General features: G+C 40.1%; 1 non-coding gene across 1 annotated transcript; it reads left to right on the top strand.

The window, feature by feature from the left end:
• The first annotated feature begins 5,296 nt into the window (after window positions 1–5,296).
• On the top strand, window positions 5,297–5,497 carry LOC139969302 (U2 spliceosomal RNA). The gene has a single exon (XR_011793690.1). It is a non-coding gene; the product is annotated as a U2 spliceosomal RNA (small nuclear RNA).
• Window positions 5,498–13,353: the final 7,856 nt, after the last annotated feature.

Here is a 13,353-nt window from a genome sequence, read left to right as displayed (position 1 = left end):
CCTCTTTCAATAAGTGAACTAGTCCAAAAGGATACTCGAGAAAAATTAGAAAAATCATTGAACAATGACTTACCGGATCGGATGCATGCAGTCACACAATTTTTCTTGTCTTTTTCAAAATGGCATAAATTATTTGGTATAGAAATGTGAGTAATAGATGTATGTATAGACGTAGGAGGCGGGACTGTGAATACAGCCCTCATAAAGTGGTAAATTCGGGAAGAATATTGGCAGTTTTTTTTTCGGGCAGTATATTACTTAGGTTAAGTGGAACATGGCTCAGACCCAACCCCGCCACAATTTGCGAAAAGGGTTGGTTATGCCTATGATCAGAAGACGCACATTAATATGGTTGCTGGCACATCCCGGCAAGACACATGATAAGACTTTTATACTGATCGGAATAATATTTCAGTAAATTTTCTATGTTGTATGTATAGGCTCATATTGCCTTATCAGGTGCGTATCCAGGGGGGGGCGTTGGGGGCGCGCGCCCCCCGGGTAAGAAAAAGAGAAGAGAAAAAAGAGAGGAAAAAAGGAAAAAAGAGGGGAAAAAAGAGGAGAAGGAGAGGAAGGAAGGGAAAGAAAAAGAAGAAAGATAGAAAAAGGAGAAAAAGAGGGAGTAAAAGCAAAACGCGAAGACACCGGGAAGAGAAAGAGGAACAGTGACATCATTACAGCGCTGAAGGGTAGCCAGTGACGGATCAATGATTTCGTAAAAGTGTGACTCACCTTACCCCTTACACCGACAACTCCATTTTTTGACGTTTCCATTTTCCTCTCTCACTAATGATCTATATATATACTATATATGGTCTATCATAACGCGTGTGTAGAATTGTGCTATGAAACCAACTGTGGCTGGTCTCGAACTCGACCGTGTCGTCGGGGAACATGACGCATTTTGGGATGGGGGCGACCGACCGCCCCCCCCCCATTCAGCATTTTTTAAATGATATCGCTAAGTAATTTCAAAATAGAAAGTGCTTAGAGGCAACTTACAAGGCCTGGGAAGTGTCATTTCCAGCGATCTGGGAGACATTTTCGGCCAAAATTTGCTTGTACGCTTCGCGCTAACAAATGGTCCTGGGTAGTGCCATTTCCAGCGATCTGGGAGGCATTTTCGGCCAAAATTTTCTTGTACGCTTCGCGCCAACCTATGGTGGCGCTACGCTTAGATAATTTGCCTACAGGCTTCGCCCCTCCCTTGGCAAATTCCTCGCTACGCGCCTGTTCGAATTTGTAACGCAAACAGCAGATATCACATTATATCAGTGAACATGAAAATGGCGTTCCAGGATGAAAAGCCTCAAAACTGTCCGACTTGCCTGAAAAAATAACCAAAAATTTTCGCGCGCAAAGCGCGCGTTCAACGTGTTCATGTCAATATCATATAAGGAAGCATCGGTTATTACATCGCATGCCATCGTGTACCGTACGGTCCGTTCAAATTGCGCAGTATACCGCGGGATGCTAATGTAAACAACGACATGTCTCATGTAGATGTATAAAAAGCATGGCATGGAGGTCCAATTGTGTCAAAACTCTCTTTTACATTAGTAATGGCGAATTAGGGCCTGTACCCCCGCCGCGCAGTGGCGGACCGTCCATATGGTCAGGGGGCGGATGCCCCCCCCCCCTGACGGCGCCTTTTTCAGCTCTTTACCACTTTTTAATTATTCTAGATTATTGACTCTTTTATTGCGCTCTCATCTACTTATTGACATTTGTCACATTTTGTTGGTGTAAGTTGGCGATGACACCTGAAAAAGTTGAGGGGGCAAATGCATGATAAGCCCCCCAATATTTACCAAGGCTCCGAAACGTACATCTGCCCATTTTTCAATGCATACTTGTCGATCTGTTTGATGCACACGTATACTATATAGGTGTAATAATTTTAGTAATTGCTGGGGGACCCTCGGCCCGTCCCCTGGCTATAGACCACATTGTCACCCCGACCGCGTCTTCACGCCCCGTGAAAAGTGGAAGCAGTGAGTGTGAGTAGCGGTAAGCGTAACACAACTTCGTCTTAGGCCAATGACTTGCCTCATTTCAGCCAGTTCTCCAACATCCCCTTACTTAGTGGCGGAGCGTCCATATATACAGTCAGGGGCGGATGCCCCCCCCCCTGACGGACTCAAATGGACTGCTGGCGCCCTTTTCAGCTTTTCACTACTTTTTACTTATTCGCGATTATTGACTATTTTATTGCGCACTCATATACCTATTGACATTTGTCATATTCTGTTGGTGTAATTTTTTCCGACAAAATGGCGACGACACCTATTTATTCTCCGTTTATCTGCAAATTAGCAAGGCCCGGAAAGGGTCATTTCCTGCAATCTAGGGAGTAACTTTACTCAAAAATTCTCTGTACGCTCCGCGCCAACCTGTGGTGGCGCTCCGCTTAGATAGTGTCGAAAGTGCCCCTACAGACCATTCTTGCCCCCCCCCTGACCAATACCCCTAGCTCCGCCACTGCGCTTACTACACTCAAAAACGTCTTTGCGAGTACACTACAAGTAATAGCTACTCTCTTAGAACACCATCGAATATACAAATTACAATGTTTTTACAGACTTTTACGTGCAATCTGAGAAATTGCAGGCTTGAGACCCATATTTTAGGGCTAGGTATTTGCAGCATTAAACACTCGGGAAGTGCCGTTTCCGGCCATCTGGGGGTTTGAAAAAACCCAACATTTTCTTGTACGCTCCGCGCCAACCGATGGTGGCGCTCCGCTTAGATAGTCTCCACACATTAGCCCCCCCCCCCAATAATTTTTCCGTTCCGCCGCGCCTGCCAATACCCATTGCTCCACCACTGCCGCCGCGCCTCCTACGCCTATGTGTGTAGTGTTCGCTTTCGGAAATATCTGCTATTTTTTCATTTCCGAAACCAAGTTTTATAATAGCTGTTATAACAGGTTTTAATATTTCTACACCAATAAATTAACTGTGTCTGAATTTTCGAAAATTTCTGACCAACATTCTACATCACACTTCCCTCTACTCGTGCAATTTTGACCGGTCTGTTAGGGGTTGAAGGAAGTTTTTTCTATATTGGTTGTCCATAGATGAAATTTTGTACAACATTATGGGTATGTTTTGAAGTGAGTTTATTCACGAGAAATGTGAATTTTCAAATTCTCAACAAATATGGGGCTTAAAACCTTGAAAAGTGGGGCTGACGGGTATTGTGGGCCGCGACGTAGAATCACCTACAAAAGCAAAGACCCACAGGAGATGCGATCAGGTCGAACATGATGTGTGCCGGGTTGACAATCTTCAAAAAGGTTATGGATGGAAAAAAAAAACTATTAGGAAATACTTGGTTCTCAGGCAAAAAGTGTACATCTGGTTGGTCATTTCAAGCCCGAGAAGTGCCGTTTCCGGTGATCTGGGGGGTTTCAAAACAAGAAATTTTCTTGTACGCTGCGCGCCAACCGATGGTGGCGCTCCGCTTAGATAGTAATTCGCGCCCCCCGGGTTTGAAAATCCTGGATACGCGCCTGCTTACGGTCCGTCAAAGTTGCACAGTATACCGCCGGATGCTAATGTAAACAACCAAATGTCTTATGTAGATGGAGAAAAAGCATACAGATCCATTTATGTCAAAACTCTCTTTTACAGTAGTAATGTCGGCCAAGCTTAGAACTTTATTTAAATTACCAAGGAGATAATTTTAAGCTATTCCTTGCTATTTATTTTTCTTTCAGTAGGTGCCCGATAAAAATGGGAAAACAATTGGGGGGGGGGGGGGGCTGCAGCCCCCGCCTCCTACGGGACCTACGCACATGAGTGAAGTGTTCGGTTTCGATATACCTGATATCGGAAATATCTGCTATTTTTCTGTTCCTTCAACGAAGGTTTGTGAAAGCCATTATAAGAGGTTTTAATATTTTTACACCAATAAATTAACTGTGTCGGAATTTTCCAAAATTTCCTTACCAACATTCTTCATCATACTTTCCTCTACTCGTTCAATTTTGACCTGTCTGTTAGGGGTTCAAGGAGGTTTTTCTATATTGGTTGTCTATACATTGAATTTTGTGCAACATTATGGGTATGTTTTGAAGTGATTTTATTCACGAGAAAAGTGAATTTTCAAATTCTCAACAAGTAATGGGCTTAAAACCTTGAAAAGTGGGGCTTTCGGATATTGTGGGCCGTGACGTAGAATAACCTACAAAAGCAATGATCCATAGGACATGCAATGAAGTCGAACATGATGTGTGACTGGTGACAATCTTCAAAAAGGTTATGGATGGAAAAAACTTTTGGGAAATACTTGGTTCTCAGGCAAAAGTGTACATCTGGTTGCTCATTTTCAAGCCCGAGAAGTGCCATTTCCGGTGATCTGGGGGGTATCAAAACCAGAAATTTTCTTGTACGCTCCGCGCCAACCGATGGTGGCGCTCCGCTTAGATAGTAATTCGCGCCCCCCGGGTTAGAAAATCCTGGATACGCGCCTGCTTATTATAGTCTTACAGATAATACTGGGGAAATATTGAATCATGTATAGCCGCTAAAAACATTTTCGGGCCAAATACTCAAGAAACTGATCTAGATTGGTAGAAGTTTGTGAATAGGATCAAATCACATTGTGACATTTGTAAACAGTTTTCGTACTTTATGCTAAGTTCTAACCAAGGGCGTAGGAACCGGTGCCAATATGGAGGGCGGAAGTATCATTCCGCCACCCCCCCCCCGCTTCGCAAGTCAGAAAACCCCTTTTTCATTTCCAAATGAGAAAAAAATCTCATTTGGAGCACCAAATTGCATCTAAGGCCAGGTGAAAATGCAAAATTATTTACAAAATGGATTGGGTGTTGAAGTGTGCTATATTGCACCAAATTGCATCTGAAGCCACCTGGAAATGCCAAAAAATCCAAAGGGGAGGGGGAAACCCATCCCCTTAAGCCCCTCCCACAGGCCGGCCGTCAGTCTTCAGCCCCCCCCCCCCACTCAAAAGTACCTTCCTACGCCACTGGTTCTAACAGAGATCAAAATGCACTTGGTCATTGAAGTATTAGATATTCTCCGTTCATTTCGCATTTTTCATGTATTATTTTGTAAATAAATGAAATCCATTAGACACAATCCATGGTTCTTGTTTTTCCAAGAGATTTGGATCGAAACATTGTCTGACCTAAAGAACCACAAACTTACGTTTAATCCTGTTTGTCCCACCCAGTAAACAACATTAATAACAGTGCTGTACAGAAGGGAAGTAATAGTAGCCATTGGCTCCTAAATGAAAACAGTTAAGCGCCAACCTTTACACCTGGTCGATCCCTTCTCGGCCTTTTGGCTAAGATCATGTGTAGTATCTGTTCCCTTTCGAGGGGAATGGTGATGCATACCTGACGATGATCACACAGTCACAGTCCCGATGCAAGGGGATTTGGGCTGAGAGCGGATCAGTCGTTTGGTAGTTTGGTTTTCGTGCCCAGGTTCTTTCCTGGGCGACTTTTTTCTTAAAAAGTACCTTTACACCTGGTCTAATAACCATTATCACTTTATCAGTGTTGCAACTCAAACTTAAATGTGGTGAAAAGTACACTGTAAGCAGGCGCGTATCCAGGATTTTCTAACCCGGGGGGCGCGAATTACTATCTAAGCGGAGCGCCACCATCGGTTGGCGCGCAGCGTACAAGAAAATTTCTTGTTTTGAAACCCCCCAGATCACCGGAAACGGCACTTCTCGGGCTTGAAATGACCAACCAGATGTACACTTTTTGCCTGAGAACCAAGTATTTCCTAATAGTTTTTTTTTCCATCCATAACCTTTTTGAAGATTGTCAACCCGGCATACATCATGTTCGACCTGATCGCATCTCCTGTGGGTCTTTGCTTTTGTAGGTGATTCTACGTCCCGGCCCACAATACCCGTCAGCCCCACTTTTCAAGGTTTTAAGCCCCATATTTGTTCAGAATTTGAAACTTCACATTTCTCGCGAATAAACTCACTTCAAAACATACCCATAATGTTGTACAAAATTTCATCTATGGACAACCAATATAGAAAAAACTTCCTTCAACCCCTAACAGACCGGTCAAAATTGCACGAGTAGAGTGTGAAGTGGGAAGTGTGATGTAGAATGTTGGTCAGAAATTTTCGAAAATTCAGACACAGTTAATTTATTGGTGTAGAAATATTAAAACCTGTTATAACGGGTATTATAAAACTTGGTTTCGGAAATGAAAAAATAGCAGATATTTCCGAAAGCGAACACTACACACATAGGCGTAGGAGGCGCGGCGGCAGTGGCGGAGCTAGGGATATTGGTCAGGAATGGCGAGAATGGTCTGAGGGGACGCTTTCGACACTATCTAAGCGGAGCGCCACCACTGGTTGGCGCGTAGCGTACAGAAAATTTTTGAGTAAAGATTCTCCCTAGATCGCCGGAAATGACCCTTTCCGGGCCTGGCTAATTTGCAGATAAACGAAGAATAAGGTGTCATCGCCAAATTACACCAACAAAATGTGACAAATGTCAATAAGTAGATGAGAGCGCAATAAAAAAGTCAATAATCTAGAATAAGTAAAAAGTGGTAAAGAGCTGAAAAAGGCGCCAGCAGTCCATTTGAGTCCGTCAGGGGGGCATCCGCCCCCCTGACCATATGGACGGTCCGCCACTGCGCGGCGGGGGTACAGGCCCTAATTCGCCATTACTAATGTAAAAGAGAGTTTTGACACAATTGGACCTCCATGCCATGCTTTTTATACATCTACATGAGACATGTCGTTGTTTACATTAGCATCCCGCGGTATACTGCGCAATTTGAACGGACCGTACGGTACATGATGTCATGCGATGTAATAACCGACGCTTGCTTATATGATATTGACACGAACACGTTGAACGCGCGCTTGGCGCGCGAAAAATTTTGGTTATTTTTTCAGGCAAGTCGGACAGTTTTGAGGCTTTTCATCCTGGAACGCCATTTTCATGCTCACTGATATGATGTTATATCTGCTGTTTGCGTTACAAATTCATTACAAATTCATAGGTTGGCGCGAAGCGTACAAGCAAATTTTGGCCGAAAATGTCTCCCAGATCGCTGGAAATGACACTTCCCAGGCCTTGTAAGTTGCCTCTAAGCACTTTTATATTTTGAAATTACTTAGCGATATCATTTAAAAAAATGATGAATGGGGGGGCGGTCGGTCGCCCCCATCCCAAAATGCGTCATGTTCCCCGACGACACGGTCGAGTTCGAGACCAACCACAGTTGGTTTCATAGCACAATTCTACACACGCGTTATGATAGACCATATATAGTATATATATAGATCATTAGTGAGAGAGGAAAATGGAAACGTCAAAAAATGGAGTTGTCGGTGTAAGGGGTAGGGTGAGTCACACTTTTACGAAATCATTGATCCGTCACTGGCTACCCTTCAGCGCTGTAATGATGTCACTGTTCTTCTTTCTCTTCCCGGTGTCTTCGCGTTTTTCCTTTACTCCCTCCTTTTCTCCTTTTTCTCTCTTTCTTCTTTTTCTTTTCCCTTCCTTCCTCTCCTCCTCCTCTTTTTTTCCCCTCTTTTTTTCCTTTTTTCTTCTCTTTTTTTCTCTTTTCTTTTTCTTACCCGGGGGGCGCGCGCCCCCAACGCCCCCCCCTGGATACGCACCTGGTAAGGAAATAAAATGATATCGTAATCTGATATCGAACATAACCAATCACGTACTAGTGTTTTAGTAGGATTTTGAAACGTTCGTCCCGGGGACGTATCTGCTCGAAAAAGTTTGAATCCAGCAGATACAAAAAATTGCGTCCGCGCATACACTTCTGTACAAAAACCTGAAGCCAAAGATAAAATGTTATATAATTGAGTTCGAGAATTTAATCTCACATTGGCCCGGGGGAGTCTGTTAACATCAAAAACTTAAGGTTAGAAAGAAACAGGGATGGTAAATCCATAGAAAAAAAATAAGAGACTAATAAAACTAAAAAAATAGAAAGGAATAAAGATTAAACTGATTGCTAAAAATATTAATACACTGCTGAATAGACAAATTTCGGTTTGTAACATACGGTGGTCTGATCAGTATACTACGAGGGTTGATTGCGCTGTCAAGGGTAGTCATTGTCACCAAAGTACAGAGTGAAGCTTGGCGTCAAGAAGACGTTACTGTATATTAGTCCATGGAAGGCTGGTTCTCTCCATACACGCGAATATAACTTGATTGGTAAGTGAAGCGATACGTTTTAAAGTTAAACAACCAGCTTATCACCACAACATACGACGCAAACGGAGACGCCTTGTTATATATCACAGAATTATAATACATACCGTAGGAATTTTAAAACTAACAATATCAAAACTAACAATAACAAAACAATACCATTTAAATGTGCGGACCGAGGTAATATAATCCGGAATTGATTTTGTTTTATCTAAAATAACAATTTGTATGTCAAACACTATACTAACATACCTGTTTGAAACACGACTACAGAGTTTGAATTTCCTAATATCAATTTACATCGCTTTTGACCAGTAACAGCAAAGAGGAGGGGCAGGCAGGGTCCTTAAGCTCTTAAAATATGTGTCTGGCCCCCGAAAAATTGGTTACAATTTTCGTTTTAGAAAATAGGTTCTATCTGCCCCCTCCCCGTAAGAAAGGCGTTGGGCACCTGTACTACGCCCCATGCTTTTGACAAAAAAACGACAAAAGTATCAAGAAATTGCAAGATATGGTTAATGATAGTCTACTCCAAATTGTGTTTCATCAACAGATAAGATCAAAAGTATTATGACCACCAACGTGGGTAGATCACATTAACGCTTTGGGTTGTATATAGTTTAGCTACACTATTCAACCGAGAGAAAACTTTGTGTGGAAACTGCTTATCTACAGCAAAATGCCTGTGCAGGGTAATATACAAAAGTTAAACTCTAGCAGGATATTCTTCAATTCAGAGGCTAAAATGAAACGAGAAAACACATTAAGATACACAGATGGACAGACAATTCAATTAGACAAAAGACCCATGAAAAGAGCAACAATAGACACAACAAAGGATAGGTGTTAAGATGAAAGTTAAGAATGACGAGAGGATTGAGGATTGTGTTCTTAGTTTGGTTTTCGTTTCTGTTAGCCTCTGAAGAAGATCCTGCTAGGATCAAAATGTCAGGCCCTCTAACTTTTACTATTCATCACAAAATGAGTGATTACTGACTAACAGTACTTTAGAACTGACTATATGACTCATCTTGCATGAAAATAAACTTTGGGGAACAAAAATGGATTTATTCCATATTAATATGACAGGAAACACGAGTATTAAAGGATATTCCAGTGGCAGATGGCTTCATCAACAGTGGGTTTTGTATAAGGCTTGCTCTATAGGTGTAGGGCTAAACCACACGATAGAAAGATACAAGAAAATATAGTAACGCAATGGATTATGAATACACGGATGGGATGATTGAGCTGAACGAATGAATGGGTAGATAGATGGATAAATGAATGGATGGATGATTGAATGAAGGAATGAATGCAGTATAGATATATGGATGAATGAATGGATTGATGGATGAACGAACGAAGGAAGGAAAGAATTAGTAGATATATGGATGAATGAATGGATGGATGATTGACTGAAGGAATGAATGGGTAGATAGATGGATAAATGAATGGATGGATGATTGGCTGAAGGAATGAATGGGTATAGATAGATGTATGAATGAATGGATGGATGGATGAACGAACGAAGGAAGGAAAGAATTAGTAGATATATGGATGAATGAATGGGTATAGATAGATGGATGAATAGAAGGATGAATGAAGGAATGAAGGAAGGAAAGAATGAGTAGATATATGGATGAATGAATGGATGGATGATTGACTGAAGGAATGAATGGGTAGGTAGATGGATGGATGGAATGAATGGATGGATGATGCAGTAGATTAAGTCAATCTTATTTTACCTAATGACATTTAGTACTTTAATTCACAGATTTTGGGCACAAAAATATGATGATAACTGCTTTATGGTAACATTAAATACGAGTGGTATCTTTCATGTTGACAAGTTTCAAGTACAAAGTTAATATGCTATAAACTGCTAGGCATACTTGTGATGGGGTGCACTTAGACGTTTTGCTTCATTGTATTGTAGCGTAGATGGTAAACTGAACATTTTGGTCCAATAAACTGTGAAAAACTAAAACTTTCGTGTTCTTGAAATAAGGCTACAAGGCGTAACAAAAATGCATATTCGTGTGTGCTTTTGAACTTAATGATGTATTCACGAGATCGCGTGGTATAAACTAACTGTCCAAGCTCAACGTCTCGGAAAGATGGTTTCACTACTTTGTATAGTATTGTATTGTATACCTGCATTATACAACGCCAGTCTGTCAAACCAACTTGGCAACTGTCGTTAAATGTAAGCTACATACGTTTCTTTCAAACCGTTGGCATTTACAGTCGAATTGATCAGATTTACACTCTGTTATAGACTTCATAATATATACATATATATACATATATATATATATACTATATAAATATATATATATTTATACGGGAGGCCCAGGTTCGAATCCTGTTGGAGGCTGGAAGTTTTTTCACTGTTCTTGATTTCCTACTCATTACGATTTTCAATTATATATTCATTTTCCTTAGTCGTTTACCTCCATTTCATTAACATAGGACTAAAGTCTGTTCAAAGTATCTCTTTCGAGATCCGGCTTTAGGAATCACGAATGATTTCGAGTTGGTTAGCATCATGTTTGATCTCTAGAGTAAGGCAAAATATGTCACAAAACACAGAACTAGTATTGTTCGATACAGGTGACAAACGCCTACAGTGGAAGTAGGACCTTCCTTTACCGGTTTCGAACCTCTGGACATACAATCAGCGTCCATAGCCTAGTGGTTAGGGTGTCCGCGTACAGAGCGGGACGCCCAGGTTCGAATCCCGGTGGCGGCTGGAAGAATTTTCACTGCTCTTGATTTTCCGACTCATAACGATTTTCAATTATATAAATATATATATATATATATATAATTTAATGTGTCGATAAACATTGATTATTAATATATCAAAACAATTGTTTTCTGTTTAAAAACATGCCATGTTATTATTATGTGGGCAGTATAAAAAGGATATTCTGGTGGCTGAAGGTGGTTGCTTAGCACAAAATTATGAGAAATGGTCTTTAGGCGAAAAACACATCATCAAAGCAATTTGTATCGAGAAAATGAGAATTTCAAAATTTGGTGATATTTTGTATATACATGCATCTTGCAATAGCAGAATGGATGATGTCATCAGGGCAATTCAGCTGAAAAAAGGTCTTTGTGTTTCTTTATAATTTGAAAATAATTTACCAATAGATGGACGAATATTTCTACATAAAGGATACATTCTGATGGAATTCTTAGTACAGAGACGTTTGCCAGCTAAGCAAACTGAAGATAAATCAACAAAAAGATCATAATTATAGTTTAAATTAGCCTTCTGAAGGCCTCCTTACTGTGATCCAACTTCCTGTTGTTGAAGGTATAGCCAGTAACATATATATATATATGCTGCATTCAATCAAACGTATCTCAAGTCTGGGGTAAGATTATTGAGATGCGGGTTTCAACTAGCAGTGTGGGCTATCTTTTCTTCAATAAAAAGAAAATCCCTTTAACCGACATTTGGATATTTCGAAAGGGGACCAAAGTCGATAAGAATACTAGTTTGCACCAGTCAGTTTTCATGAATGTTTGGAACAATAATTGGTACCGAATGACCTCCTCTTCGCCACTTACGGTAAACTAGGCAAACAAATTGGCCTATCAAATAATCCATCTATCGATCTATCCTTCATCCATCCCTTTAATTATCAGTTTGTCGTTGTGTCTGTCAGCCTGTATGTCGTTCCGTTTAAAAATTGAGAAAAGATTTAGTATGCACTCATAACTCATTCATAATTGACAATCTTGGATAAAACTTGACGAAATAATCATTTGCAACGCAAGCGTGTTGCATGTAACAATTATTCTTTATATAAATGGGAGACTTCCGGTTTTTCCAAGGAAGACAAACTGTTTAGGTTTATCAAATAGAAAAAAAAAAGCTGTTAGAAAGCTGCTCATCCACTGCAAAAAAAAATCCTGTGTTGGGTCGATATGTTACTTGGTAGAGGGTATACAGGGGATCAGAGGGGTTAGATGGGACAGGCGAATCGATCCTAGCAGGATCTTCTTCAGAGGCTCACTGAAAACGAGAAAAAACTAAGAACACCTCAAGAAACACAGATGGACAGTAAACTGAGCAATGAATAGAACAAAATTAGATTCAAGAGAGGAGGGGTAACATGAAAGGGAAGAGGTTTATCAACTATTCAAGTTAAAAAATCTAAATTCTTAGAGTGTCACCGAGTAAATAAGTTAAAATAATCTCTCTTCGAACACTGAACAATTCCAAAGTACAGAGATAAAACTATTTTATATATGCTGAAATGTTTACGTAAAGATATATGAAAACTTTATGGCACATAAAAGTTTCCGTAAATATTATTAATAGTGAGAAAGTTTGATCTGGATAACAAAGATACATTTTGCTACTGGGCGTCGAAAGTAAGAAACTACGCAGTCGTCATACATCGTTTATCTCCAGGGTAAAACCATGAACGTTCCAAAGTATAAAAGGGACGTTTGCAGGTATTAATCGACACTTTCCATCGAAGATATAAGCAGATTAAACTTTCACCAGCCCGATTTGAACAGCTCCGAATAACAATGAATCTGAAAGTTTTTGTAAGTACGGCGTATTTAATTTTTCATTACAAAGCAGCATATAAGATTTTGGGTATATTATATTTATCAGCGGTTTGTATATTTTTGTTGTTGTTTATAAGCGAATACTTTTGGCCTTCAACCTTTTCTTTAAACTATTTGGAATGAAATTAAAACTATGATCAATCTTTTGACAGATTCATATCTTTAAATTTAAAAGTTCATGTATAGTATGTAAAGGGAAGAAATTGAGGGATCTCGAACCGAAAGGTTTACATCTCTGGCAATTATAAATAGCTTGCAAAATTCACAATGGTGATATATATATATTACACCCTTACATTCATTGGAAGCACGATTTGGATTCAATTTTTTATTAATTCTGCATTAATCCTTTTGCTGAATAGTTCTTAAATGTGTTCATAAAAGGCTATGCCTTAAGAGTTCAAAATGAACAAAAATTTTATTAGGATTTTGCCCTATTAGCGACGGTATGTTTCGTCAAATTGACTTAATGTGATGATTATTGTAGATTAAGTTTAACACTTATTAAATTGTGGGCTATTATAGACATTGTTGCAGTTTTATTTCACAAGTATCTT

This window comes from Apostichopus japonicus, chromosome 6, assembly GCF_037975245.1.
Source record: "Apostichopus japonicus isolate 1M-3 chromosome 6, ASM3797524v1, whole genome shotgun sequence".
NCBI classification, from domain to species: domain Eukaryota; kingdom Metazoa; phylum Echinodermata; class Holothuroidea; order Aspidochirotida; family Stichopodidae; genus Apostichopus; species Apostichopus japonicus.
The sequence above is the reverse complement of the archived record's forward strand: the minus strand, read 5'-3'. Positions and strand labels throughout refer to the sequence as shown.